Below are 27,042 nucleotides of genomic sequence, written 5' to 3'. Positions count from 1 at the left end.
TTGTTCATGTATTTTGACAATGATACCTCTGTTTAATTAGGGATGTGTCATTAGGAAGTGCCTAAGGATGTTATGGTGGAGATTGTTTTTGAGACAAAACTGAAGAATGCTCTTCCCATCTGTATTGTATTGCATGCTGGAACCCTGGGGTGTATGTTTGCAGTAGAATAATAAGACGAAGGAAGTCTGTCCTCTCCCATGTCCTTGCTGCCCTGGTACTGCAAAAGAAATAGACTTGTGTGGCAGGATCCTTTGTGAGGATGGTGCTGCCATAGCCACCAACTCTTCCTTTCCCTGCAGGTTCTAGCAGAGGCAGTGAGAAGAGAATGACGTAGAAATGACATTTTATGGCATATAATTCGGAGGGAATACAATTAGTAAAGGTAAGTTATAGCCATTTTTCTGCTACGCTTTTCCAAACTTCAGGAAAACTTCAGCCTATTAGCTAACTTTGTTGTAGATCTGTGTAAGAACTACTGAGATCTCCTAAGACCTAGATCTAGATTTGCTTTACCTTTAGGTCTAGTAAATTGAGTGGTCCAGTGTCTACCTGCATTAGCAAGCAGTGAGGAGGCAGAGCTGCAAAGATCAGATTCTCACAGGCACAGATGGAGAATCAAAGCCCAACCCCATCTCTGTTTCAACCTTAGTGCATGTGTACAAAATGAGACATTATTTGTATAGGAAGATGATCTGGTCTAAGAAATTAATTCAAGGCCTGAGTGCTGGATGTGGTATCCAATATTTAGCTTAGCCTTCTGTGTGAATCCTGCACTTCTTTTTTTTTTAAATCAGTGCAGGACTTTAATATGTTTGTCATAGTTCTTTTTTTTTGGTTTGTTTTTTTTTTTTTTTTTTAAGTTGTTTAATATTTGGTTTAAATATGAAGGTGAAAACGGTGCTCAGGCTGAGACTTTTCCAACTGTTACACAGAAGTGAATTTTTCAAGCTGAGCTATGTGGCATAAAAATAAAGATTTTTAGGAGAAGTCTGACACATTGTTAAGGAAAGCAGATCTGGAAAACTCTTACAGATTAGACATACATATCCATATCGATATGTACTTCTGTAAAGCACCAGAACAGCTTTGCACTGCATGTTCCTTCCCACCTCCTGGAAGAACCAAGGCTCTACAGTGTGAAAAAAAAAGGAATTCGCAGTATTTTAAAAATTTTTCAGGCCTGTCCTGGACCTTCTGTTAGGAAATCATACAGTCAAGTGCTTACTAATACAGTGACTAACTCACCATTGAGCTAACAGTGACACAAGCTTTGTGTCAAAGCTTTCACTGTGCAAGCATGACCTATCATTGTTACAATTGCCTGCTGTGAAATTTTCCTTATCACTGGCATTGCTTAATTGTTATCAACCATAGTTAAATAGGGAAGTTGCCCTTTCTGATATGAATATTTATTTTCAGAACATAATTATTCCATGCACTGACTGATCTAAATAGGACTGAGTGTCTACCAAATGGATAACACTAAAATAAAGATTGTAGAGGGTTGCAGAAGAGCTCCTGTTGTCCTGATACTGTCCTTGTCAGCAAAAGCACACATGTTACAAAACAATTCCTGAGTTAGAAAGCTGTAGCGGTTTGTATGGTGTTAGCTGGTTATTGAAGTGTTGCAGCTTCAAAGATTTGCTGTCTCATTACTTCTTGGTAGATACAGCTTTGGATTTGTCTTGTTTTTAACTGAAACTATGGTATTTTGCAAGCCTGTGGATGTGCCATTTTGAGAACTTAATCTTTTGCAGAACTGAGTATCAAATTCAAGCCTTCACAAACATGCTATTGCTCACAAAACTGAAGATATACACAGTTACAGAGATATTTATTACCGTAAGAAATTTTTTGTCTATTAAGACACCATAATCTCTTAATGAACCTACTGTTTTGTGATCATATAGACATTAATATAAAATGTGACTCAGGTTGCCTTCCTTTTCAGCATTGCAATACTTATCTTTCATGCCTGATGGTACGGGAGAATCCAAAGATTTGCGTGCAGGATCAATATTGCGTAGATGGAGTAAACTCTTAGTGATGATATTCTGCTCAGGGTAGAGGTGCAAAAGATCCCTGGAGTGCTCTCATGAGAACCAAGATAACAAAAGTATGTCTTAAATCCTATGAGTCACCCAGGGGTTTTAATCTTCATTGGTGATCTCTGGTATTCCTCCATCCTCCAGGGATCAGAACCTGACAGCCTGATAGATAGTAAGAACCTGATAGAGCAGGGTGCCTAACCTGATCTTCCAAGCCTATTGCTTCAGGAATGCAGCATCATGTTCCACTCTGTAGATAGGACAGGGAGGCTAAATCATGAGGCTCAGGCCTTTCATCGGGACAGATTGATTTCATGTTGAACAATCACTGAAAAAACCACAGAAATTATTTTGGGCACCTAAGAAAGGCAGAGTTCATGCCTGGCAGGGACAGCAGTAGTCCTTCCTACACAGGAGTGTCAGCTTGTTTTTTGTCCAATAAATCTTTATTCCCTCTGTAGTAGAAGAGCTTCTGTTGGAATGGGGAGTGTCCTTTTCACATCGAGTGGCTTGCAGTTTGTTGTAGTGAGACTCACTTATTGTTGAAGTGAATTCTGTATGCTGCTTACCAGTGAGCATCCTTACTGCTTACTCTCTTTCCCATGTAAAACTTGTCTCCACAGTGTTGATAGCACAATGTGAGCTCAGTATGGGCTTAAACATCAGAATTCTAGTCTTCTTGTGATAATTCTGTAACTACAGACACAACTTTCCAATATAATTTTTAAAAGATAATTCTATGACTATCCCACATCACATGGCATATTATTAAAAAGTCTGGGATCAGTAAAAAAAAAAATAAATGAAATCACACTGGTCTGATTTTGTTTCTAATTTTGTTATTAATTATACATTTACTTCAATAAAATCTTAATATTTTGTAGCTCTTCTAGAGCTACTATGTATTGCCAGTCTCAGTGACTGAGAGGTGTCAAGGAAATGAATCATAGAATCTTAGGATTATAAACTCATAGAATGGCCTATTTGGGAAGTGACTTAAAGGATCATATAATTTCAACCTCCCTGTTTTGTACAGGCACACCTTACACTAGACCAGGTTGCTCAGAGCTCCATCCAACAATTTCTAGGAATGGAGCACTTAGAACTTCTCCGGGCAGCCACTTCCAGTGCCTCACCCCCTTCACAGTAAAGAACTTCCTACTAATATCTAATCTAATTTCCCACTCTTTCAGTTTGAATACTTGTCCTTTCATTACATGCTCTTGTAAAAAGACCCTCTCCATCTTTCTTGTAGGCTCCCTTTAGGTACTCAAGGCCTGCAATTAGGTAACCCTGAAGCCTTCTCTTTTTTCCAGGTTGAACAAACCCAGTTCTCTCAGCTTTTCTTCATAGGACAGATATTTCTTCCCTCTAGTTGACTTGGTGGCCTCCTCTGAACTTGCTCCAGAAATTCCACATCCACACTGTGCTGGGGCCCCAGAGCTAGATGCAGTTCTCCAGGTGGGTCTCAGCAGAGCAGAGCAGAGGGGCAGAATCCCCTCCCTGCCCTGCTGCCCACGGGGCTCTGGATGCAGCCCAGTTCAGTTTGGCTCTCTGGGCTTTGAGTGCCATGGCTGCGTCATGTCCAACCTCTCACCCACCAACACCTTGAATTCCTTTGCCCTTCCCACAGATACACACAAGGCTTCTGAGGAACTTGAGACAACTTAAACACAAGAGAGTGAATGCCATATTTCAAGATGTCAGGAAAAAACCCAAATTTATGCTTTTTGAAATGTTTTCATGAAGAAGCCATGTTGTTATATCATTGCAATATTTTCCTCTTCTCATTTGAATTACTTTCTTGAGGGATTGAACAACTGATATTCATCATTGTTCAAAACTCCACTTCTGCTATGGATTTGCTGTTTGGCTCTGCTGACACATATCTTTAGGTGTCCTTTGCTGATAAATAATTAGATTAGTTAAAAATTTCACTCTGTAATGTTGTATTCTAACCAATTGTGAAATGTCAAACAACCATAAAAAACCAGATCACTAGACCAAAGAGATTGCAGTAATAAATATGTTTGTCATGCCCTTCCAGATTTGTTTTCCATCAAAATAAAATGTTGGGAAAAATTTTTGAGCAAAAGGACAGATTTTTTATATGGTTATCAGCTGAGAATTCAGGTTTTTAAGATACTTCTGAGTGTTATGAATAGGAGTCTGCATATGCTTGTGGTTAAAATGGGTACTTACCTAGTGAAGAGCTGTTGGAAGACTGCTGATATGCCCTGAACTTAGAGAGACATTTTAGTTGCAAGGGCCCTTGGGACTGTAGGTTGTCCAGCAGGCCTGTGAAACCAAGTGGTCAGTGAGCTATAATGGCACCATGAGCCATTGTGACCTTGTCACAAACTCAGGGAAATCATTAGGCTTTTAACTTTATCCTTAAAGGTGAATTTTACAGGAACAGATGATTGCATTATGGGTATGATTACATTTCTCTTCATATTACTCCCCCATTTCCTTTAAAGTGAACTTCTGTCTCCAACAGTACATGTACTATTTCACAGACTTTCTGCACTGTGTGTTTATACAATTGCTGGACATTTTTTGTTTGTTTGTATGTTTCTCATGCTCTGCACACCACTAATATTGATATGGGAGTTCTATTTGAGAGAGTTTTGAAACAGAGTAAATTCTGTTGAACAAAAGAGCTGCATATACCCCAAAAACCTTACCATGAAATATCTTCCATCTGTCAGAGATGCTAAAACTGGCAGTTTTGTTGCTATGTATGAAATTATTAAGTCTTCTGAAGACTTTTTCCTTTCATGAACTTGTAAATATCAGGGTCTAAACATACTATAATAACATACTATAATAACATACTCTGTAGGAAGCACAAAAGAAACTCTAGGTGTACAAATGTGGCATTGCACTATGCTCTGATTCAGGTACATCTTGCTGGTCCTGCCATGTACGAACACATTACCTGACAGAAATAACTGGAAGACCTGCTATTAGTAGCATACAATTTCTTAGACATCATGGAGGTTAGAAATGGGGTGAAAGGACTTGCCAGACCTATTGGTCTGACGCAGACAAGTAATCCTATGGGTAAAGCTTGGAGTATCAAACATTTTCCTGATTAAGAACATGTTTGTTGAGAGCATGTTTTTTAGCAAAATGGAATACTCCAATAGAGAAGGCTGTTAGTGTATGTTCTTCCGGTACAATAACAGGTATTGGGAATTGTTCTGTGCAGGGAAAACTACTGTATCTGTCTGAGACTCTAGTACATGCTAGATTGACATGATGTGCTGTGAAGTTATCCATACTGGGTGGGGTTCAGGGTCTTTGTGTGGTCTTGGCTTCTGTCAGAGGCTTGTTTCTGATCACTGAGCAACGCTGCAATACAAGTCTCTTCGTCAAAGAGGCTGACAAATGACTATGAAGGAAAGAGTAGAATGAAAGGACATGAGTAACATAGTTGTACAGAGAGCCATGTGCTGCTGTGCTCTGCATGAGGTCCAAACTCACTTGGGGTCCCCTGTCAAATTCAATATATGCCAAGAGTGGCTCACTGCTTATAAAGCAGCAGGAAGGGTGCACACTTTAAGGATTTTGGGATTTTTTTATGGTCTATGTGAAAGGTAAACTGTCTTCATCCATTTTCCTAATGAACTCCTTCCGCGGTGTGAGAAAATATCCTTTAGTAGAGATTTCTCTCCCAGCTATGTATGTATGTCCCATCAATGCTGTGGGAGAACATGACTTCAGACTGTCAGCTGGTCCATTTTCTGCCTGCCCATTCATTCCTGAAGTCCTTCTGTCCTAATCATGTAGGAGGCAGGCACCACAGCCAGTATTTCTGGCTGGTGTTCACCTCCCTGCTGTGCTTCATCAATGAATGAAGCAGAATATATTGCACTGATACCTTTCCAGCAGATCAATTGCTCTCATGACATGTGGTAACCTTCAGCAGGGAGTTAATTGCAACCTTTGACAAAAGGAGGACTGAGGAACACAGCATCTAAAGTCACACAACGGTAAGTGAGGACAGGTTCTGATTTAACTGAATTAATCATTCACTGCATAGATCCAGGTTTTCATTTAACAATTTGCTAGCCAAAACATCACCCCAGACCTGATTCTTATGTCCATATTTGAATGCTGTAAGTGTAGGGAAGCTTTGGCTTTCAAATACATGACTGAGACTCATTTCCTTATTTCTACTCTGTTGCAATTTGTAAAATTAATGCATTAGCCTGACACTAATCACAGCTATTATTTTGTTCTCATGTTGTTGATGAAGTGTAGATCACACTTATTTGTGAGATTTATGCTTCTACATTTTTCTATAAAATCTTGTGATTAATCTGTTGTGTAAGACCTCATGTGCAAGAAAAATAGCTTTTTCTGGAAAGAGTTACAACATAACATGAGGTATCAACAGGACTCCTTCCACTATAAGTGCTGAATGAGCTTTCTTTTGTTACTCTGCAGAGTGTTTTCTATACCTGTACAATCAAACTGAAGACCCACGGCTATATCATTGGGTTTGGTTGCACCGGTCTTTCCAAGAAAAAAGTGGTTTTCAATTACATAAATCAAACTATCAAAATAAACATTTGGCTCAACTGCTACATGATGATAGGTTTGTTTTTTTTACTTCAAAGACAGCGTGGTCTCTTCAAGACATGTGCTCAAAAATGACCCAGAAATATATTTAAATGTTTAATGATGTTTCTCTCTGTCCTGTTTCAATCAGTCAATCTGTCACTGAGACACATCTTACATTCAATAGTACATGAAAGACAAATGATTGGAAAAGAAACGCATCTCTATCAAAGAAAATGATTCAGTCATTCAGGTATCAGGTTGTCAGCAGCAATTCAGGGTCATTTTTGTGCTTACCCACACTGCCAGCTGAGTTACTTATTTATGTATTTATTTAAGAACTTGTAGAATTTTTGACATCAAATGTATCCATATTCCCCCCACACTTTCTTTTGTCATTCTATCAGCTCTGGTTTTCTGGGGAATAAACAATATGATTTTCAAGCAAGTTGAAGTATCTGCTAAGTTCATTAGTCTCTCCCCGTTTTCTGATTATTTTTCTGACTTTCCTCTGTATTTTTTTTAATATTTTGGAGCTTATACAAAACAGCTGACAACAGTAGTGTACTCTAGTAATGTGTTATTAATGTTCTACATAAGGTAAAATTGTGTAGATCCTATTTTCAATCAAGTTCCTACTTAGGAACTTCTGATTTTTGTCTCAGCTCCTACTTTCTCACTTTTAGGATTATAGCTAATTTACCAATGTCTTTGGCATTCAAGTGAGGTTTTATTGCTTTTCCACAGGATCACCACTACAACCCTTTCATGAGTAACTTTCCCTGATGCAGTCACTCATTCTATGCATGTGGTTTGCACCCATTCTTCCTAGGAACTGTAAGGAATTTTACTTTCAGCTATATATAATGTTTTTTAATGAATCAGCTTAATTAGCCTTCAAGATTACACTGTGGGACTGTCTTACATAAAAGGATATTTGAAGACATTCTAAAGTAAATCAATATAATGAACACTAATTACTTAAGGCACATGGTATTTTCTGTAGAATTCTAAAAGAACTCGCTTGTAAAATTGTCGAACTGCCAGCAGTGATATTTAAATAATCCTTACACTGAATGCTCTGTTACCAGTGAATTAGAAGATGCTTCACACATCCCTAATTTTAATAATATTTTAGGAGTCGTGGAAGGAACTACAGACCTTATCAACTAAACAGAACAAAATCATGTTAAAACTTAAGGAAATGTAACATATTTATTAGTATTATATGATGGCAAATATCTACTACTTCTTTTTTGTAGCAAATCATATTTAATAATTATATAAGCATTCTTTGAAGATACTGTTGATAATGCAAATTAGTTGGCAGATATAATATTTATTTGGATTTGAAACAATGCTTTTGGTACAGTTCCTCTCCAAAATCTTTTAAGGAAACCATAGTGTTATGGAAAGAGATCTTCTTGTGAACCTATGATATATTAAACTAAGGAGTTACAAGAAAGAAAGAAACTGTGATTTTTCCAGCTGGATGCATTTTCTCAGTATAGTCCATAAAAAGCTAGGATGAATGTTGTGCCATTTTAACATAGTCAAGAATAGCTTGATAATGGTGAATCGGATGATGTGTGATTCAAAGTGTTACAGTAAAATTCCATAATGAGTGGCTGTACTGTAAAGTGGAAAATGAAACTACATGCTGATAAATGGAATGTAATGTGTTGAGAAGCTACATGTAATGAAAGTCTTTGTGTCAACTAATGTCATTTACAAAAAACATGTTTTGAGGACATTGCAGACAGCTCATTTAGAACTTCAGCTCAGTGTTCAATACAAATTAAAAGTGAAGGAAAAGCCTACTCAAACAGAAATATCTCTTGCAGGAATCCATGATGGGCATATTTGTTGAAAACTCCCTGTAAATCCTGTTACCTGCCCCACTGAATGATAAAGAGAAATGAAAATACAGAAAACAGCAGGAAAGTAAGCAAGAAATCATATACATATATTGTCTAGCAGTATTTGACTGGGGAAAAAGTCATTTGAAGGAAGATATGTGTCTATAAAATCATGACTGTCAACAAGAGGCCAAAAAAACCTCTGTCAGATGGAGCTTTCAAAACAAGAAAAGGTTGTAGTTGTCCATATAACATGCAGTTAATTTGTGAAGTTTGGTGCTGCAAGACACTCCAATTGTTGAAAGATTCCATACTTTCAGAAACCAGTTGGAGAAAACATAGGGAAAAATCTATCAGAAGATAATGAGCATAAGGACAAGCAGTTCTGAAACAGCAATCTATTAAAATGGAATTGGGGAGCATGGTGTGTACCGTCACAGTACATGTACCATATTCTTAGGTTTGGTAGGCATTCACTCTGGGTCACTGCATGAAAAAGGATAAAAGATTAGACTGGCATTTGTCTAATCCAAGACAGTTGTTCCTATACTACACTTCTAATTAAAGGTTTCTGTATCACTCTATATATTAAATGCTCAGTTCAAATGCATATCAGAATTCTTTTTGGGTATTAAAATAACCCTTAAAGATCCCTCCCCAGGCAGTGTCTTTCTGGCATTAAAGTAGGAGCTGTGCCATGAACACTGAAAAATAAAGTTCTTGATCTGTTCTTTCAACTAAATATTGCTGAATAATACTTGAAAGAAGTTGAATATATTTTAAGCTTATATGGGCACACATTTTAATTAGAAAACCTCTGTGTTGCATTTGTAGCTTTTCCACACGTTGTGAGAATTGGAAATGATCCCTGTGAAACTGGTCAGAACTCTCTTAGAGTGCCTAGTGAATTTGATTATCTTTATTTCCATTTCTAAGTTCTACTTCAGCTATTTTGCAGACAGAAAATTAGCCACTGTCAGCTAAGTGCATGGATGTTGTATTTTATGTCTTCCATCTTTTCCAGCTCCAGGAGAGCCTCTAGATACTGTCTGCATTTTTCTTTTACACTCACTTCTGTGGCATTCTGATGTTGCTTGATGATTTTGAGACTAGGGATATCTGAAACTGCATAACAAAATTTAATATTGCTTGTTTTTAAAAATAACTTCAATAGAAAAAAAAAGTAATTAAAAAACTGTAGACAGGTCTAATGCTTAATTACAACAATTAACCAGACAAGGATATGTGCAAACATGAGACATTTGTATACACTTTGGTTGTGTTGTGAGACAAAAGACTGATCTGGCCAAATTCTCTTTGTAATTCAATTCTATGGGATGATCATAACATTCTTCAATTAGTACTGCAATAGGAAGACAGTTCCTTCCACGTAAAAGGAAGTATTTAAAATGAAATTTCTGTATATGTATTTGAAGTGATCCCAAATGGGAGCAAGACAAGTTGCTTCTATCCTACTGGGTACATTAGAAGCAAAGAAATAAAAATCTCTTACAAACTTGCCGCACTGGTTTTGTGTGGGAATCTGTAAATATCTTCATAAACTAGCTCAGAGCTCAGTGTGCTTCACAGTCACTGCAGTGACTGAAGCTAGGGTGAGGGAGCTTTAAAAATGGATCTTCCTGCATGAAGAATCTCACATTCTTCTGAAGATCTCACATTGGTCTCTGAAAATATTCACAGCCTGCTCAGGTGTCAGTCACTCTATGATGTACTTCTATTTGTCGAGACTGAGGACTGAGACTGGGATACTTAAGATTAATAGTTCCCATCATTTTCTATTTAGAAGACTTCTGGCAGAAACATCTACATATTTTCTTCCAAATCTTTTATCTACCCTGAATTTCATTTGTGAATTTAATCTTATTCCAGAAGCACAGTGATTCCATTTATACAGGACTTATTAAAGAGGAGTGACAAAATTAGAAATAGTAATAGTAAAAAAAAGTTATATGCAAGGCCATAACCTTGATGTGTGACAAATACACACATATTGCAGAGGGACAAACTCATGTCTCAAGATCATACACTGCTTTGGGTTAAATGACTGGGATCTGTTCCTAAAAGGAGCCTCTGTCTTCTTTTTTGTCACTGACCTCTGATATTGGGAGCACTTTCAGGTTTTTGGAGACAGAAAAGCATTCTGGGCTCCAGAAAAGAGGAGTAGAGCAATTGTCTTTAATTGAGGGAATGGGGAACAGAAGGATGTTTGTTTAGAAATTTAATTACCAAGATTGTGTCTGTGTGCCAAGACAGATAATCACCTGTCCATGCTCAGAAGGATTTTCCCATACAACATAAATGTATGAAAGGCTAGAGGCAGGTTTATGCAAGCTGAACCTGTAGAATCTTGTTTTCTGACTTTATTTCTTTTAGGGCAATAGGATTTGCATTGTTATTATAGATTCAAGACAGCATTTCAGCGTTTGGAGACTTATTTTTCTATTCCAAGAAACTTAATAGGGGAGTGCGAGCTGTTAAGTTCCTCATCTTCATGAAATTCTGTTCTAATGGGTAGGAAACAGCAAACCAAGCCAACCCTATACTGGGCTTCATCAAAATCTTCATGACCAGAAACTTAAGGGAGGTGATTCCCCCTCGTCCTCTATTCCAGTAAGACCTCCACCTGGAGTGCTACATCCAGCAATGGAGTTCCCAACATGGAGTAAGACATGGAGTAAGTCCTGAGGAGGGCCACCAAGATGATCAGAAGGCTAGAACACCTCTCCTATTAAAAAAAGGGTGAGAGACAGCTTGGAAATGAGAAGGCTCCAAGGAGACTTTATGGCACACTCCAGTACCTAATGGGGACCTGAAACAGAGTCAGAGGGAGACTTTTTACAAGGATGTGTAGAGATAGGACAAAGGGGTATGGACTGAAACTGAAGGAGTGTAGATTTAGACTAGACTTTAGGAAGGAATTCTTTACTGTGGGTGTGGTGTGGCACTGGAACAGGTTGTCCAGAGAATTTGTGAATGCCCCCTCCTTGGAAGTGTTCAATGCCAAGTTGAATGGGACTTTGAGCAACCTGGTCTAGTGGAAGGTGACCCTGCCCATGACAGGCTGGTTGGAAAGAGATGATCAGTATGGTCCCTTCCAAAACAGGCCACTCTATGTTTCTATGAGTTTGGAAGGAAGGAAATTGCACACTTATTTGCAGCAGGATGCTGTATAAAAGTTCCAACAATTTTGACTTGGCCTGTTTTGTAACAGTCTTTGGATAGACTTTCAACTAAGACGCTCATGAATTAATCAAAGATGCAATTGTGTTGTATGAGAGCTTGAATGAAGATTTGTGTGTCTTATATAAGAATTTGCTTGTGATAATACACATGGCAAAAAGAGCTGGGTCCTTAACATATGTTCATGAGAATTACATCATGCTGATTTATAGCCTACAGAATACAAGTTAATGCAATTCCCACCTGCACTTTCCAAGAGCAAAGAACATGGGCAGCAAACAAGGATGTTTTTACTTCCTGGTTTTGATTCCATTTAATGCATTCCTTGGAGATATTCCCATCAGCTAAATCAACTGCACATACACACACGATTTCAGCTTGGGTAAAAAGGTGATAAAACCCAAATAACGCCCAAAATATCATTTTGAACATTGAATAACTCAATAACATCACCATCAGTTTTTCTAAAAATAGTTTTCAAAACTACTCTTTTACTCAAGACTATTTTTTCCACCCCAGAATATTTCTATTTCTCAAAGACCCTTGACCAGTAATGAAAATGTTGTTTGGGTTTTTTTTTTTTTTTTTGGTTTTTTTTTTTGTTTTTTTTTTGTCAGCTTTCTCTAATTTGAAACACAGTTAAAGGGATTCTCTTTACTGAAACCTAAGTAAAATGACAGCTCTGGATAAAAACTAGCCTAGGGTAGTTATACCCAAAACTATTTCAGAAAGCAATGACTAATTGCAGATACTTTTTTTTTTTTTTTAATGGAAAAGCTGTCACAGTCTTTGGCTTGGTCTGCTTTTAAATCTGATATCCTAACTGACACAGCAGAAATCTTCATCAGGCTTAGATACTATCATTAAAGAAAATTTCCTTTTGCCATCAAAGCTTTTCATTCAGAAAATTAGAGTTGCCTATTCCAAGAAGTTGACTGTCTTGCTGTTAGAGTAGTGTAGACCAGGCAACACCACAAATGTGATTGCACTGTGAGACAAATTGTCATAAAATATTTTAAAAGAGAGTTTGATACAAGAAGAATATGTGTGTAGTACCTCATACCTAAAGTTGCTTTACACTAAGGCTTGAAGAATAATGGAGGAAAAATATTTGCCTGTTGTTCTCCCCTCTCTTTTTTCTCTTTATTCCTCTTACAAGCTGATGGTTATGCCACAAAACAGCCTAATAGGAACTTGATGTGACAGTTTTGGACTAAGCTATAGGCGTCCTTTTATGATGACATAATTTATGATAACTGCTGTCAGAACAAGCGTTCTTCATGGTTCAATGGTTCACAGTTGTTCAACTGGTTGGATGGGTCCTGTTTGAACCTTCTCCAAACAAGAACATTTCTGAACGTACATTTGAACAGAAAGTGCATATTGGACACTGCGTCCTTTCCTTTTTGTATCATCTAAGAAATAGGTTTCTGTCTGGGCATTATTAAGTTCTTGGACTGTACCATTTATGGACAAATTTTGTAGTGTTAAAATGTTTTCCGCTTCCCAGTCTGAAAAAGGAATAAAAACCTTATTTATGAGACAGATAAAGGTTGTGTCCCTGGAGTTATTATAGAATTTGGAGCATACACAGGATTGCTAAAGAAATTATCTAAGTGTGATATTTGACAAATTTTGGGTTTTAATTCAAAGGTCTGTATATGCTATGGCCTAAAGGATGGAAATCTAAGTCCTGCTGTGGTAGTATCTACCCTACACAGGGACATCCTTCACAGTACAATTTTCTGGTTTACAAACTTAATGTCCATGTGAAGAGTTTACAGTAATGTCACCAGCTTTTGGAAAAAGAGATTAAACAGCAAATTCTGCTTTCCACTCCAAGTTAATACTACAGCAGAGCTGCATCACTACCAGTTGTGCTCAATTAGGACAGCTAACTCTTTTTCTGTAATAAGTTCTTGCAGCTATAAAAATTTGCAACTGCTTTTTTTGGCCAGTAAACTTGGAAGAATTAACAAGCCCAGTTGTCCTAGCAAAACTAGAGAGTGCAGACAGCTCTACTTTATTTCCCTTTTCTCAATAAGTGCACAGTCATGCATTGGCTAACATTTAATGTTTCACCTCAGCAGATGTAATTTCCAGATATATTAATGGTTTGAACCTTCATGTTGAAAAACTCACCTATTGGAGATCTCAGCAAAGATGGGTACAATATTAGCACTATTTGCCTGGAAGTCTGTAGGCCTGTGTTTAGTTGTTGAGATATAACGTCTGGTATAGGTGTGGGGCAGGGGTCACTCTATGGTAGACCCCTCTACAACTCTAAATATGAAAAGTGGGGACAGAAGTTGACTGAAATTTTATGTTTTGTAAGAACAGATGACAACCAATACGTGCTTGTGCAGGTCTTCTCAAGTTGCAATTAGAAAACCAGAACAGAACAATGTTACCACACAGAAGTTTTCTATTTTCTTTTAAAAATACCATCAATAAAAGAAATAATCATAGCTGTTAGGTTAGTCTGAGGCACAATAATATTTTTGAAACATGTTCACTTAAAATCTAATAATGCATTTCATCATGCTTCATAAAAAGCATTTATGAATGCCATAAATGAAAAGCTAGTCACAGACCATAATCTCCACATAGAAAAGTTGAGCTTATTCCTTTGCAATGAGCACACTGGCACACAGTAACTTTCATCTTTGGTGGAGGAGAGATTAGACATTGAACTTGGCTGAAAGCAGGTCTTCAACCTGTGCCCTGACAAGACAGTGACCTTGTTGCCTAAGCACCCGGAGACAGAGTTCTCTAGCCTCAGAGATGCAGGTGTCACATGGCTCACATACACAGGCTTAAAACCCCTTAGGCTTCAAAATAAGGTTGCTGCATTCAAACTGCCTTTGGAGAACCGTGCTTGGTTCTCATCTCTTTGGAAGATTGCTCTTTGGCTTGTGTCAAGATCATGCCAGAAGCTGTCCCTCTAAAATAAGTATATGGGTACACATATGCGAGTACTCCCATTGCAGTAGTTTAACTGCAATGGGAGTACTCGCATATGTGTACCCATATACTTAACAGTACGTTAACAGTAGTGAACAGTGGCAAGGTCAAAAAGACAAGGACTGTGGAAAACAGTGGAATTCATTTGCCAAAAAGCAGCCATATATAAGAAAGAAATGTACATCACTCTTAGTTTTTGTAAGACTACAGCCAGTGAAAAAAACCAGACATTTTCAATGTGTGATTCAGTCTTTCTTAAAATACACATGAAAAATAGTTCAGATGAGTTGTTCCCTAAAAAGTTAAGATACATGTCCCTCCAGTCTCTACAAGGAAAATCTGCTCACCTGGAGAAGAATCTCTGCATTGTTGACACCAAAAGTTAGGGAAATTCAGAGGTATGAAATTTTCAAGGGTGCTGTTAAAATATGTTTCTCTTAAGGCCTAATCTACACAAACATGTAACACCAGGAGAATTTGGTAGTGTTAATATGCATACTAAATAAATATATAATAGCATATATATATAATTATATGTAATAAATACCCAATAAATTTCATAGAATGACTACAGTTTTCCTAATATAATAATGCCTTATTTCAATAGATGATTGTTGTTTCTATTCTTGGTCTAGAATAAAAGATATGAGCTCTTTATATTGAGATAATTGCATATATCCATACGTGGTTGTATTGCTTAAGCTATCTTTGCCTAGCTGAAAGATTATAATTCTTCAAAGTAGAGAAGGGAACACTGATTTCCTCACAGAGTTTGCACAACATTTCAGTATGTTAACTACATTTAAGCATAATGTCAAAAATATTTATAATTAATAAACTTCAGAAGCACTTTAAAACATTGCATCAGAAGGAAGTAAAAAATAATATAGCACAAACTGCTGTATAAAGGACTGTCACAATAATAGATGGATGGGATTCACTTCATCTTCAGAAATCTACAGTGTAGTTGTCTTTGAGATCTCACAGCTCTTCTAGCAAATGAAGAAATATAAATGCATGCAGAGAGTGATTCATCTCATTCTAAAAGAGATGTCTAAAATAAGCAAGACTGCTTTTTACAAGTCGCTGTTTCTTTCCTCCCACTGCATAGGGAGTCCAGATGACTAGCTCTGATGTAGGTGGCTGCAGTGTAGACATTCATAGTCAGGGAAGATAATCCTGTTCCACATTTCTTGAAGGGGTGGCCAAAAATGGGTGATCAAATAAGGAATAGGTTGCTGCCAGAGCTATTCCACACATAATCATGGAGAGTTTCCAAACTAACATAAATCTTTTCCTTTTGTTGTTGCAAATAAAAAAAAAACCCAGGTTTTGAAAAAAGGTCAGGACAGGTTTTTTCATTTAATAGTTCCCAGGGTGAAACAGAGGACAAGACTCAATTAGTTTTAAATTAAACAGTTAATTAATGTTATATATGTATATTATGTAAGAGGGGGTGTTTATGTGTCAGAGGGAATGGTTAAGTAAAAATCTGACTTTCCCACACTGATGGGTGAGAAGAGAACTGTGTAACAGCTATTCCACTCAGCTCTCTGAGAATTAAAAAAAAACCTATCTCCTTTTTATTTTCCCTGTCTCTTAGGGAAAAGCTCATGCCAGAACTGCTCTTTACTGCTAAAAATCTTCAGCTGCAGTAAGAAGGCGTGTATTGGCAAAGGGTCTGGTGGCTCTACTCTTTCTCCACTGCTACTGAGAAATCCTGTGTGTCTTACAGAAGGTCTCAAATTATTGCAACAACCTTAATCCAAAACTGGCTAAGAGGGAGAATGTTTAAAAAGAGGTCAAAATTAAAGACATTTTTTAAAAGATCTATTAATAATTGTGCTTTCTTCAGCAACATCAAAATAGAGAAATGATACTGTATTTCAACTTACATTATCTTTCACTTCTCTGTCCATAGGCACCCTTCTTAAATAACCACAATTTCTGACTCCTACAGAACTCCATTTGGAAACGGAAATTCTGAACCATGCACAGAAGAATAAACCTGTTTAAATTCTACCTTATATAACACCCTTAACTGATTACATGCCTCTAGTAGAGATATATCATTTACTAATATTAATACTAATTTAGTAAAAAAAAATTATTAAATAATAGAGATTTAATACTTAGGAGGAGTAAGTTCAAGGAGTTGGAAGTAACAGAGGCTTGTGCTGTAGGGATGGTGGTATTTAAAGGTACTGCTTTGCCTTCCCCATTACATGATCCAGAGTGCACAACAGGCAGTGATGCAACCATACACAGCAGATCTTCCTTAAAAGGAACCTTCTAGTTCAGGAAAATATTATATAGAAATAATGATTGCCTGGAGCAAAATTATTAAACCATATTTGATCAATCTAAATTTATATCAGTAATACAGAAAAACTTTAAATTTATTTTCTTTTATTTCTCCTTCCTTCCTTCCTTCCTTCCTTCCTTGGAAATTAATATTTGAGCTGGAACCAGAGGCATGTGCCATGCTTTACAGTTCTGACAAACATGTTTTTCTTTAGTAGAAGTATCTCCTACCCTTGGTTGGGGTAACCTGACTGATAATGTGGAAAGCTTTATGTTCATCTGCTGGTGGCCGTGTTTCCTTTCAAGGTGTTGTTAATTTAGCACTTTGAATCATCATTATTCTAAAGGACAAGAAGTAGATTCACCAAGTCCTGTGCAGTCAGCACATTACCAGAGTGATCTTAAAGATGTCGCTGTGAGCAGCTTCTCTTCTTGGCTCTGCACTAAATACAGATCTTATGTAATAATACAGAAGAGTCACGTTCTATATGGCGCACATGTCTAAATATTCATTTGCTAATTTACACAGTTATTTTAACTCTCTTAATCCTGAAAAAAATTCTTTCACATTGGATTGTGTTGCTAAATCCTATGGGATATCTGTTAATCTAGTGTTTTTTCCACACTTTTTACATGCCTATGGTATCTTGTATAGAAATGGAATTTTAATTTTTTCATAAAAAAATTGAATCACCTGAGCGGTAAGCCTTAAATAAATAACTGCAGCATTTAAATAAATTTTCTAACCTGTATGATAAAACATTGTGATAGGAAGCTTGCAAGATATTACTTTTGCAGCTGACACATCCTCTCGAAAGCCTTCCTTTCACTGTTAGAGCAAAGAAAGTGAACTTTGCTTTCTACTCCTGGTTGCTTGCTGTGTCAGCACTGCATATGTGGACAGCCCAGTCAGTTCCAAACAGGTGAAAGACTGAGTATCTATCCAGGAACACACAGTTGTTGTTGGGTCACTCACAGCAGCAGAAATGTGGAAAACAGAGGAATTTATTTAGGGTGGCTTTACTGATAATATTCAACTCAAAACAGGTCTACTGGTTTTGTACTGCTGGTAGGATCTAAAGGGAGCATTTTGTGTGGGAACAAGCGAGACTATCTTGAAAGCAAGAAAGAATCTCAGGTTTTCATGGTTCTACTAATGCATGTGTCTTTAGAATCATCCTGGTTTGTCTAAGAAGTGATTTGTGATGATACCATGAAGAATGAAGAAACTGAGTGAGCCATAAAGGGTTAAACTGCTGTCAGATAACAAATCTAGATTACTATATATGCAGTTCAATTTGTTATTTTACTTTGTGCAGACTTTGTCTGGGGTAGAGTTAGTTGTCTTCACAGTGGCTGGCATGGGTCTGTGCTTTGGATTTGTGCTGAACACAGAGTTGACAATACAGAGATGTTTTTGGTATTGCTGAGCAGAGCTCACACAGAGCCAAGGCCTTTTCTGCTTCTTGTGCTGCTGTGGACTGAGGGTGCCTGGGAGGCTGAGAGGAGACACAGCCAGGACAGGTGACCCCAGCTGAGCAAAGGGATATTCCAGACCATGTGGCATCATGCTCACTATATAAAGTGAGGGAAGAAGGAAGAAGGCGGCTCATTTAGAGTGAGGACTTGGTCTTCCCAAGTCACCATTACATGTGATGGGGCCCTGCTGTCCTGGAGATAGCTGAACACCTGCCTGCCCATGGCAAGCAGTGAATTCATTCCTTGTTTTGCTTTGCTTGTGTGCAGGAAGTTTTTAGTTTCCCTATCAAATTGTTAGTACCTCAAGTCACAAATTTTCCAACTTCTACCCTCTCTCCCTGACCCTACTGATAGGGGAGTGAGGGAGCAGCTGCCTCGTCTTCACTGCTGTCTGGAGTGAAATCACAACATAATAACTTTAAAAACTGACTTCTGAATGCTACATTGTACAAAAAGTAGGTTGCCCTTGCTTAAGCACACCTAGACAGTTTGATAGCACCTGGATTGTGGCCCCATCCCTTCCTTCTTCTCTTCTCCCTGTCTTACTTCCTTGCTCTAAAATAGCAGTACTGGGTTTTGTGCCTAGCATTTCATATAGTTGGGTAGTGCACTAAGCATACTCCAGATATATTCACCTAAGAGGCAATCAGAGTTAGGGGTTATAAGCCTCAGGAGAGAATTACAGATATTTGTTATGACCATAAAACTTTCCAATTTATCACTTCCACTAGACCTACTTTCCCAAAATACTTAGATAGTTGAAGCCATTGCATTGTTCTAATTCTCTGCTGCTGGAAGATCTTTAAAAATATATATTAATGAAATGATAGATTTTTAAATCAGTTTGATCCTTAGTTTCACATATCATTATGACTAGAAGAAAATGTTACCTGGTTTTCTGATCTAGTTAGATGTTAAAATTGTCTTTATTCTTATCCTTTTTTTATAGTTGTTGTTTGGCGTTTTTTTGTTGTTGTTTTTGTTTGGGTTTTTCTGTTCTGTTTCGGTGGGTTTGTTTTGTTTTGTTCTGTTTTCTGTGGATTCATTTTAAGTTTTGCAAAACTGAGAAAACTATTTTGAAACTCAAGTCAAAAGGAGCCACTTAGCTCAGGTAGAGGGAAATTACAATTTTTATTCTGGTATTGGACAGCATAGATCTCTGATTTAAGCATTAGAATGTCACTGTGAAAAAAACCAATAAGCCACATTGCTTCAAACTACTATTCCTGTACCACACAAAACAGTTTGGTCCAATTTGCTGCAAATTGCTTATGATAAATTCAAGAGAGTGAGATGTCTGTGCTTCCTACCTGTATCTAAAGTAAAGATATGTAACAATACAAAATTATTACAATTGCAATTATAATAATTTACAATTTTTCCTTTGGAAATGCATATTTTTAAAATATTTGTTAAATTCCATATTTTTCTTGTAACACATGTAGGTGGAACTGGCCACTTGTATTATGAAATTTTTCTGCTTCTGAGCTCAAACCTCTGTTAATCTTTGTCCCTATGAGCACTTTCAGGATATCCGTTTCTTGCACTGACACATGTGTTTTCCAAATGTTTTTTGTCACTTCATGTCTCTGAAATTTCTTGGAGATCCAACTTTCCTGTATTTTCTGCTGTGTGCAGATTTGCATACCATATTACTTGCTCCTGGCATGAAACTTAAAGGGAGGATTAGTTCTGAACTTTTGTAGCAGGTCTTTAACGTCATTCTCTGCATCTGCTCATGATGGGAGGCTTAAATGTGCAAGACAAAAGGATCAGGCCTCAGGAAAATGCTGTTCGTACTTGGTTTCATTTTATGGCAGCTAATTTAATTCACGGACCAGTACAATAACTTTCATTTCTTTCCTATTCTTCCCCTCTACCCATCCCCCTCAGTCTTATGGCAAACTAACCACTCCTTAAAAAAGCAAAAGATGTTGTCTGGGTCAAGGTTGTGTATAAACAGAAATAGCAAAGATCTTTGAAAATCTGGAAGTTCTTGCCTTGTCAGTACATAATGACACTTATGTTGTTTTTAAAAACAATTCTTGAAATAGATACATGCAGTGGTAAGCTGAATCAAAACTTTTAAGCATATATTTCCTTGCTGCTCATGCTCTCCCAGGATGTAAATCCTCTTAACAAAATTTTCTCTGCTGGCATAATGCTGAAAATGCCTTGTTTTGGAAGTAAATAATCCTTTCTGAGGACATGCCAAGAGAATTGTGGTAGTTTAGCCTGGAAAAGAGAAGGCTAGGGAGACATTAGAGCATCTTCCAGTGCCTAAAGCAGACCTACAGGAAAGATGGGGAATGACTGCAGTAACAGAATGAAGGGTAAGGTTTTTAAGTCAAAAGAGGATAAATTCTGATTAGTTGTAAGGAATATAATCTTTCATGTGAAGGTAGTGAGATGCTGGAGCAGAGAGCATGCCCCGAGAGGTTGTGAATGCGCCCTCTCTGGAAATGTTGGAGGCCAGGTTGTATGTAACTTTGAGCAGCCTGGACTAATGGAAGGTATCCTTGAACCATTACAGTGGGCTGGGAAAAACCTGGTCTTTAAAGTAATTTCCAACCCAAACCCTTCCATGACTCTGTGCTTCTAGATGAAAAGCTTTCAGCTCCATTAGTAGTTCAGAAAGCATCAGCATCAGCTTTAGGTTTGTTTTCACTTTAGCAAAGCTAAGTAATATTAGCGTAATTCTTACTTCCTCTATTGTGTAACAGTGTGACTCTTTGTTACAACTGCTTAATCAGTGAACAAGACCTGCTGTGTCAGCTGAGGGAGGTTTTTTAGATATCTACTACAATATGGAAGATAAAACAAAGCCCTGAAGAGGCAGAAACACTAACAGAAAAAAAATGCACAGCAGATAAAAAGGCTTCAGAAAATGATGGAAAAATATTAAATATAGTCAGAATTAGGTTCTAGTACTATGAGGTAATTTTTTTCCTACTCTCCTTTTTAACTGGCAGCCAATCACAAGTGTTGTTACTTAGAAGACAATGTTGGAGACAATATTTTGAACATTTTAATCAGCAAGAGATAATAAATCTGGATATTGAGACAGAAGAAACCTTCTGTTTATATCTACAAGCTCAACAGAGATTTCAACAGTTTGTAGGTATAAACAAAACTGGGAAAAAAATTATGTACGGGAGGGCAATGATGCTCTTTAGGGAAACATATGCAGAAGATGCGTTTTGGAAAGAACCTCAGCAAGTTCTACAGAAACAAAATCCTGCACGTGGGTAGAATAATTGCATGTGTCAGTATCGGCCAGGGCTGCCTGTCTGGATAGCAGCTCTGTGGAAGGGCGCTGGTGGTCCTGGTACAGAAGCTGAAGGTGGGTCAGAAATCAAGGCTAATCATGTACTGTGGTGCATAAGCATGAGCATAGACACCACATTGGTTAAAAATGTTATTTCCCTCTAAACTAGACACATAAGTCTCCCCCTGAAATACTGTGCCCCTGATACAGCACATGCAGGCAAACGGGAAAATTCTGTTACATGACAAGGAGGATGACTAGGAGGCTGCTACATTGACAGGGGAACAGGCTGAAAGAACTAGTTTTTTAGCCTGGAGAAGGGAAAGCACCAATCCAGCACCATCCAGCACCAATATTCCACAACCTAAAGAAAGGGGAGAAGTAAGGCAGAAGGCAGAGCTTAACTCTTCTCAGAGCTGCACAGCAAAATAGCCTGAGGCAAGAGTCACAATTTATATCGAGGGAAAGTCTTGCTGGATATAAAGGGAAAATAGTTCTTGCCAATTAGAGCAATTAGACACTAGAATATTGTCTGATCCTGCACTTCTTACTGAAGAGACCTTTGGACTAGCTGATCTCCAGAGACTCATGCCAACTTGAGTTTGTTACTTAATGTGTGTTTTCCATGGTTGCACAAAAGTACTACCCTCTCTCATGCCACAAAGTAGAAATAGGTTGTTCTCCTGGAGTAGATGCGATCAGTATGGCTTAGAACTCTGTCCTGGGAAATTCACTTCTCATTGCTTGGCTAACCTCTTACTGTGCTCCCCTCAGCCTCATCCTCCCTAAGATTCCTCTTGCTGGTTGATCTCACTTATCTTACCCATTGAATTCTACTTTTGCCCTTTGCCTTTTGCCTCTTGTCTTTTGCCATTTCCATGTCTTTCTGGTTAAGTCATGGTTAGCTGAAACATTTCACAAGCAGTGTGAAAGCAATTCACAGCAATGCCATCTCGATGGTAAATAGAGATAGTTTGTGTTGCCTGCTGCTCCAGGCCCTTCGGCCTGCAAAAAGTCATTGGCTTTTTGCTCAGGTGAAGGCTAGTATGTGCTGACCTGTGCTACCTCAAGAAATACAGTCAGACGCATTTGAGCAGAGCTCAGAAACAGAGAGGTCTCTGAAGAAAGGTGTGTGGTGCTTTGTTAAACAGTCAGGAGTTATCTGTGCTCTGTTTAGGATTCATAGCTCAACTTTAATGTACGCTTTCATCTCATGCATTTTTTAATCTTCCCCTGTCTCATTGTAAGAGGATATTAACTATGTTCATGTGTACTTCCTTTCCTTCAATAACAAAAGACATTCTATATGCCCAGATGAATTTTTAATAAGTTAATAATTAAAGAAACTCTTTTAAATATTCTTAAAGAAATAAAGGTCAAATTTCTTCCTGTCCTCAGTCTTTAGATTTCCATGTTAAAATGAATGGTTGAGATTTTTATTATATTGAGCTTTAAATGCTGGATTTAAAAAAAAAAAATCTTTTCAATCTTCTGACAACTGAACATAAGTATTTCAGGTTAGTGTGAGTGCAAGCTGAAATACAGAATAGCTCGCAACAACATGCTACATTCAGAGCTGCCAAAGTACATCTGCACCCACATGCCTTAACTAATTGCTGCATGACTTAGAAATCATTCCTTCTAAGGCATGTTCAGACAAAAAATGGAAATGTTTAGTCTGTGCCAACTTTGCTAAGTACTTGTTCCACAAAAAGACTTTACTGTGCTATGTTGTAAAGTCCTTGTAAGGCCTGCTGTCTGGAGAATTCTTATATTGTGTTGTAGGAATTCTTCTGTGTAGTAAATGTTGTTAGCACTAATGTAGAAGAATCATTTCCAGGACTCACTTTTGGGGGTAAATTTTGTCAGAAAAAATGTTGTTCAGTGTATAAGTAATGGAGTACCTTCAACATTCTTTAGCATTAGATTATTCATATTTCTACAATGGCAGTCTGTACATAGGGGTCCAGTGATATCTTTAATAACATACGGAATTTTTAGGAACCTCCACAAGCCTGCCAGATACAACACACGGCAACTGGAAAACTGGCTCCATTCCTGGCTAGCCTGTGTTGTGTGGGACATCTTACATGCACAGTGCCCTCTTTCACACATGTAGTACTGCTCCAGAGATTGTAAAGAGAGCAGTAACAGCTTTAGAGCTATTGCACAGATGATCACACAAGACACTGATTTCTCTGTTTATTGAAATTAAAAACAAGGTGTTGACTTACTTGTAAGACTGCTTGTTCCATAATGGGTGGCATCTTATAAATTTTTAAAATGTAAAAATTTGGTTTGGAGACATATAGTATAATTTATGTTCTAAATATTCCGAACTAAGACTGCTGAGGCTGATTGTGCAGCTGTATCTCCATTGTATTTTATTGTTGAATATAATAGATATCAATCTGAAATATACTTTTTTTTTTTTAATATATTGCCACTTAAATTTAACATTCTAGTGAACATTCATGACAAGTGTCTCAATGTCACCAATAGCTACAACAGAATTAAAAAAAAAAAAAAAATAGAAAAAAGTCAGTGATTTAATTTAAGAGCTCAAATGAGTATTTGCAAGGATTATTTTTTTCTGCTTGCATTAGTTACTTGTCTCCTCAGTCAGCTATATTATTTAATGGGTTGTCTGTATACATGCTTTAACACTATCTTTCTTAAAATATTGGAAAAATAAGAAAACAATCATGATTTTGAATGTCATAAGGGTAATCCCAACAGCAGAAAAACAACACCTCAGTTGTATATGAGAAACACACACATGTATTTCCAGCACTAAGCACTAAGGTATAGAAAAGTATATAATGTTGTGTTAAATGATAACTTTTGAGAATTTTTGGGAGCAAAGCCTTACGTATTACTAACTTCCATTTTATTTTTATTCGTTGCTTTCCTTTACTGGAGACTCACATATACTGCTGATTCTCCAACACTGAAACTATCCTTGTAGGTTGGCTTAATTCTGCAGTGAAATTCTAGAGCTTAAGCAGTTTGTTTGATTCATCATGAAAAAGGGGTAATTTGCACTTCCATGTGATGAGAAGAAATTAGTCTTTTATGTCTTAACTTTTTGTGTGCAGCCTGCAGCTGCCAACAACCATCTCCATTTCAAAACCAGGAACCAATAATGCTGGCTAAATCTGATCCAAAAACCATTGTGTTTGTATTTTAATTAACAGTTTAAAGGACTAAATGATTGTCTGCTTTTAGAAGCCGAACTGTTCCTCTCCTCAGAATGTAGCCTGTAGTGTAAAGCAGCAGCTGACTTAATAAGAGAGGAAGTAGCATTTGCACTAGCCAAATAGTTTGTCTGTTACAACACAGCAATTACAGTTTACGTCCTGTCTAGTTATGCATCATTCAAAAATGCCAGACCACATCTCAGCCTTTGATATCTGAAAATATGTACATATATTCACAGGAAGAATATATTTTTATGGTCCTTATTACCTTAAGTAAAGAAAAAGATGAAACATAAAATAACAAAAAAGAGTTTGGGATTTTTATGATCTTTCTTTACACTGTAAAAAAAAACAAAAAAAAAAAAACAAAAAAAAACCAACCAACCCCCCAAAAAAACAAAAAAAAAAAAAAAAGAAAACCTAAAAAAAACCAACCAACCAACCAAACAAACAAACAAAAAAAAAACAACAAAAAAAGATGAGCCAGCACATAAGGCACAGTGTTTTTAAAAATAAAATGAGATGGAAAAATAAATATTTTTTTTTTCAGGAAAAAAAATTAATACTTTCACATCCTAAAAAAAAGCTACTGGAAATTAAATAGCCTTTACATTGAAATTTTAAGGGAAAATATTACTATTATGGAAAATTTTCAACAGAAGTCAGTGAATACCAGAAGGAGTTCTCTTTCTTGCAACAAAGTCTGTCAAGTTCTCAGCAGAGGGATGGGCACTGTGTTGTTCTCCTTCCCTGAAGCTCTTCACCATGGCAGGGAATGGTCAGCTTCTCCTATTCCACTGGTGCATTGAGATTTGCCCTGAGAGAACAAATGAATGATGCCTCTCTGGATGTGTCTTACTTGGCATTCTTGTCACTCCCAGACATAGAGGTTTTATATTCTCTCTCATCATCAAGAGTCACACGAAAACAGATGACAAAAAAGAGGGAAGAACAACATAGTTGGATGGAGCAAAAAATCCGTTATACATCCGTAGTCTTGTCAGTTTTAATACTTAGGATGATAGGCACCCACATTTCTCAGTGTAATATTATTGTTTTTTCTTTCTGTGCTTTTCAAGGCTCTATATTTTCAAGGCTCTCTACCAAGAAGGATATTATTCAGCTGCACTGATCTACTGATCTGAAGGGTAAAAGCATCATAAATACATTATTTGACAGCAAAAATGTCCACTTACTCTGCTATCAACCATCAGAGACAGCTCTTGCAGTAGAGGAGGCTTTTATCTGTTCCTTATACCTTCCTTAGAATACCCATTCTAAGTTTACTATAATGTTCAAAAGGCAAAAACCACTCTGAACTCTTTATTAAATGATGTATAATATTTCAAAGAAAAGGTTTCTTCATTCACTGGAGTATTTGTTTTGCTAATTATGAAATTACACACAAAGCAATATACAAACTAATCCATTTACCAAGGAATGGTAATGGAAAAGAGTACAAACAGAATTACATCACTGCTGACTGTGGAAATGGAAACATAATTGAAAAAATATAGTCTATCTGAATCACAGAAGGCAAGAATGTGGATAATGGGATTGCGCAAACAAAATGGCATTCCTGGCATAATGCCTTTTGATATCATGATTAAGACTTCATTTGAAACATAAGAAAATAGTAAATGATGGCTTCTGATATAATGTTGTAGGGCCGTTAAACTTGTCTTTCATTCTTCAGACCAAATGTAGAACTTTAATTTGCTGGAAATCATGATCACAGAAATTGATCAGTGATGGATGAGAGTGTTCTGGTTTGGGCTAGCTCACTGACCAAAACCACAACTATCTTTGTCTGAATCTGATGGGTTTCTGTACTAAGTGCACTTGGAAATAAAATAGTAAGAAAGGTAGAAAAGAAGAATGTGAGAGTTGGGAGCAGTATTTTTTTTTTTTTAATTGCTTCATTCCTACAAGCTGAACTATATTATATGGGCATTTCAGGAAAAAGGTATACACTCCACAAGTTACTAATTTCTCTGGGACTGGAGAATAACTTCAGTGAATTTTCACTCCAGAGTGAAGCAAAATGTCTAAACATCTGGTGCATTAATGTTTAAATTTTCTGAACAAGGAAGATTCCAGTCATTCAGCAGTATGGCATTAACCTTTTTTATTCACACATTGAGGAAGA

This window comes from Onychostruthus taczanowskii, unplaced genomic scaffold (assembly GCF_017590055.1).
Source record: "Onychostruthus taczanowskii isolate IOZ18803 unplaced genomic scaffold, ASM1759005v1 scaffold46, whole genome shotgun sequence".
Classification (NCBI taxonomy): Eukaryota; Metazoa; Chordata; class Aves; order Passeriformes; family Passeridae; genus Onychostruthus; species Onychostruthus taczanowskii.
Note: the sequence above shows the minus strand (reverse complement) of the source record.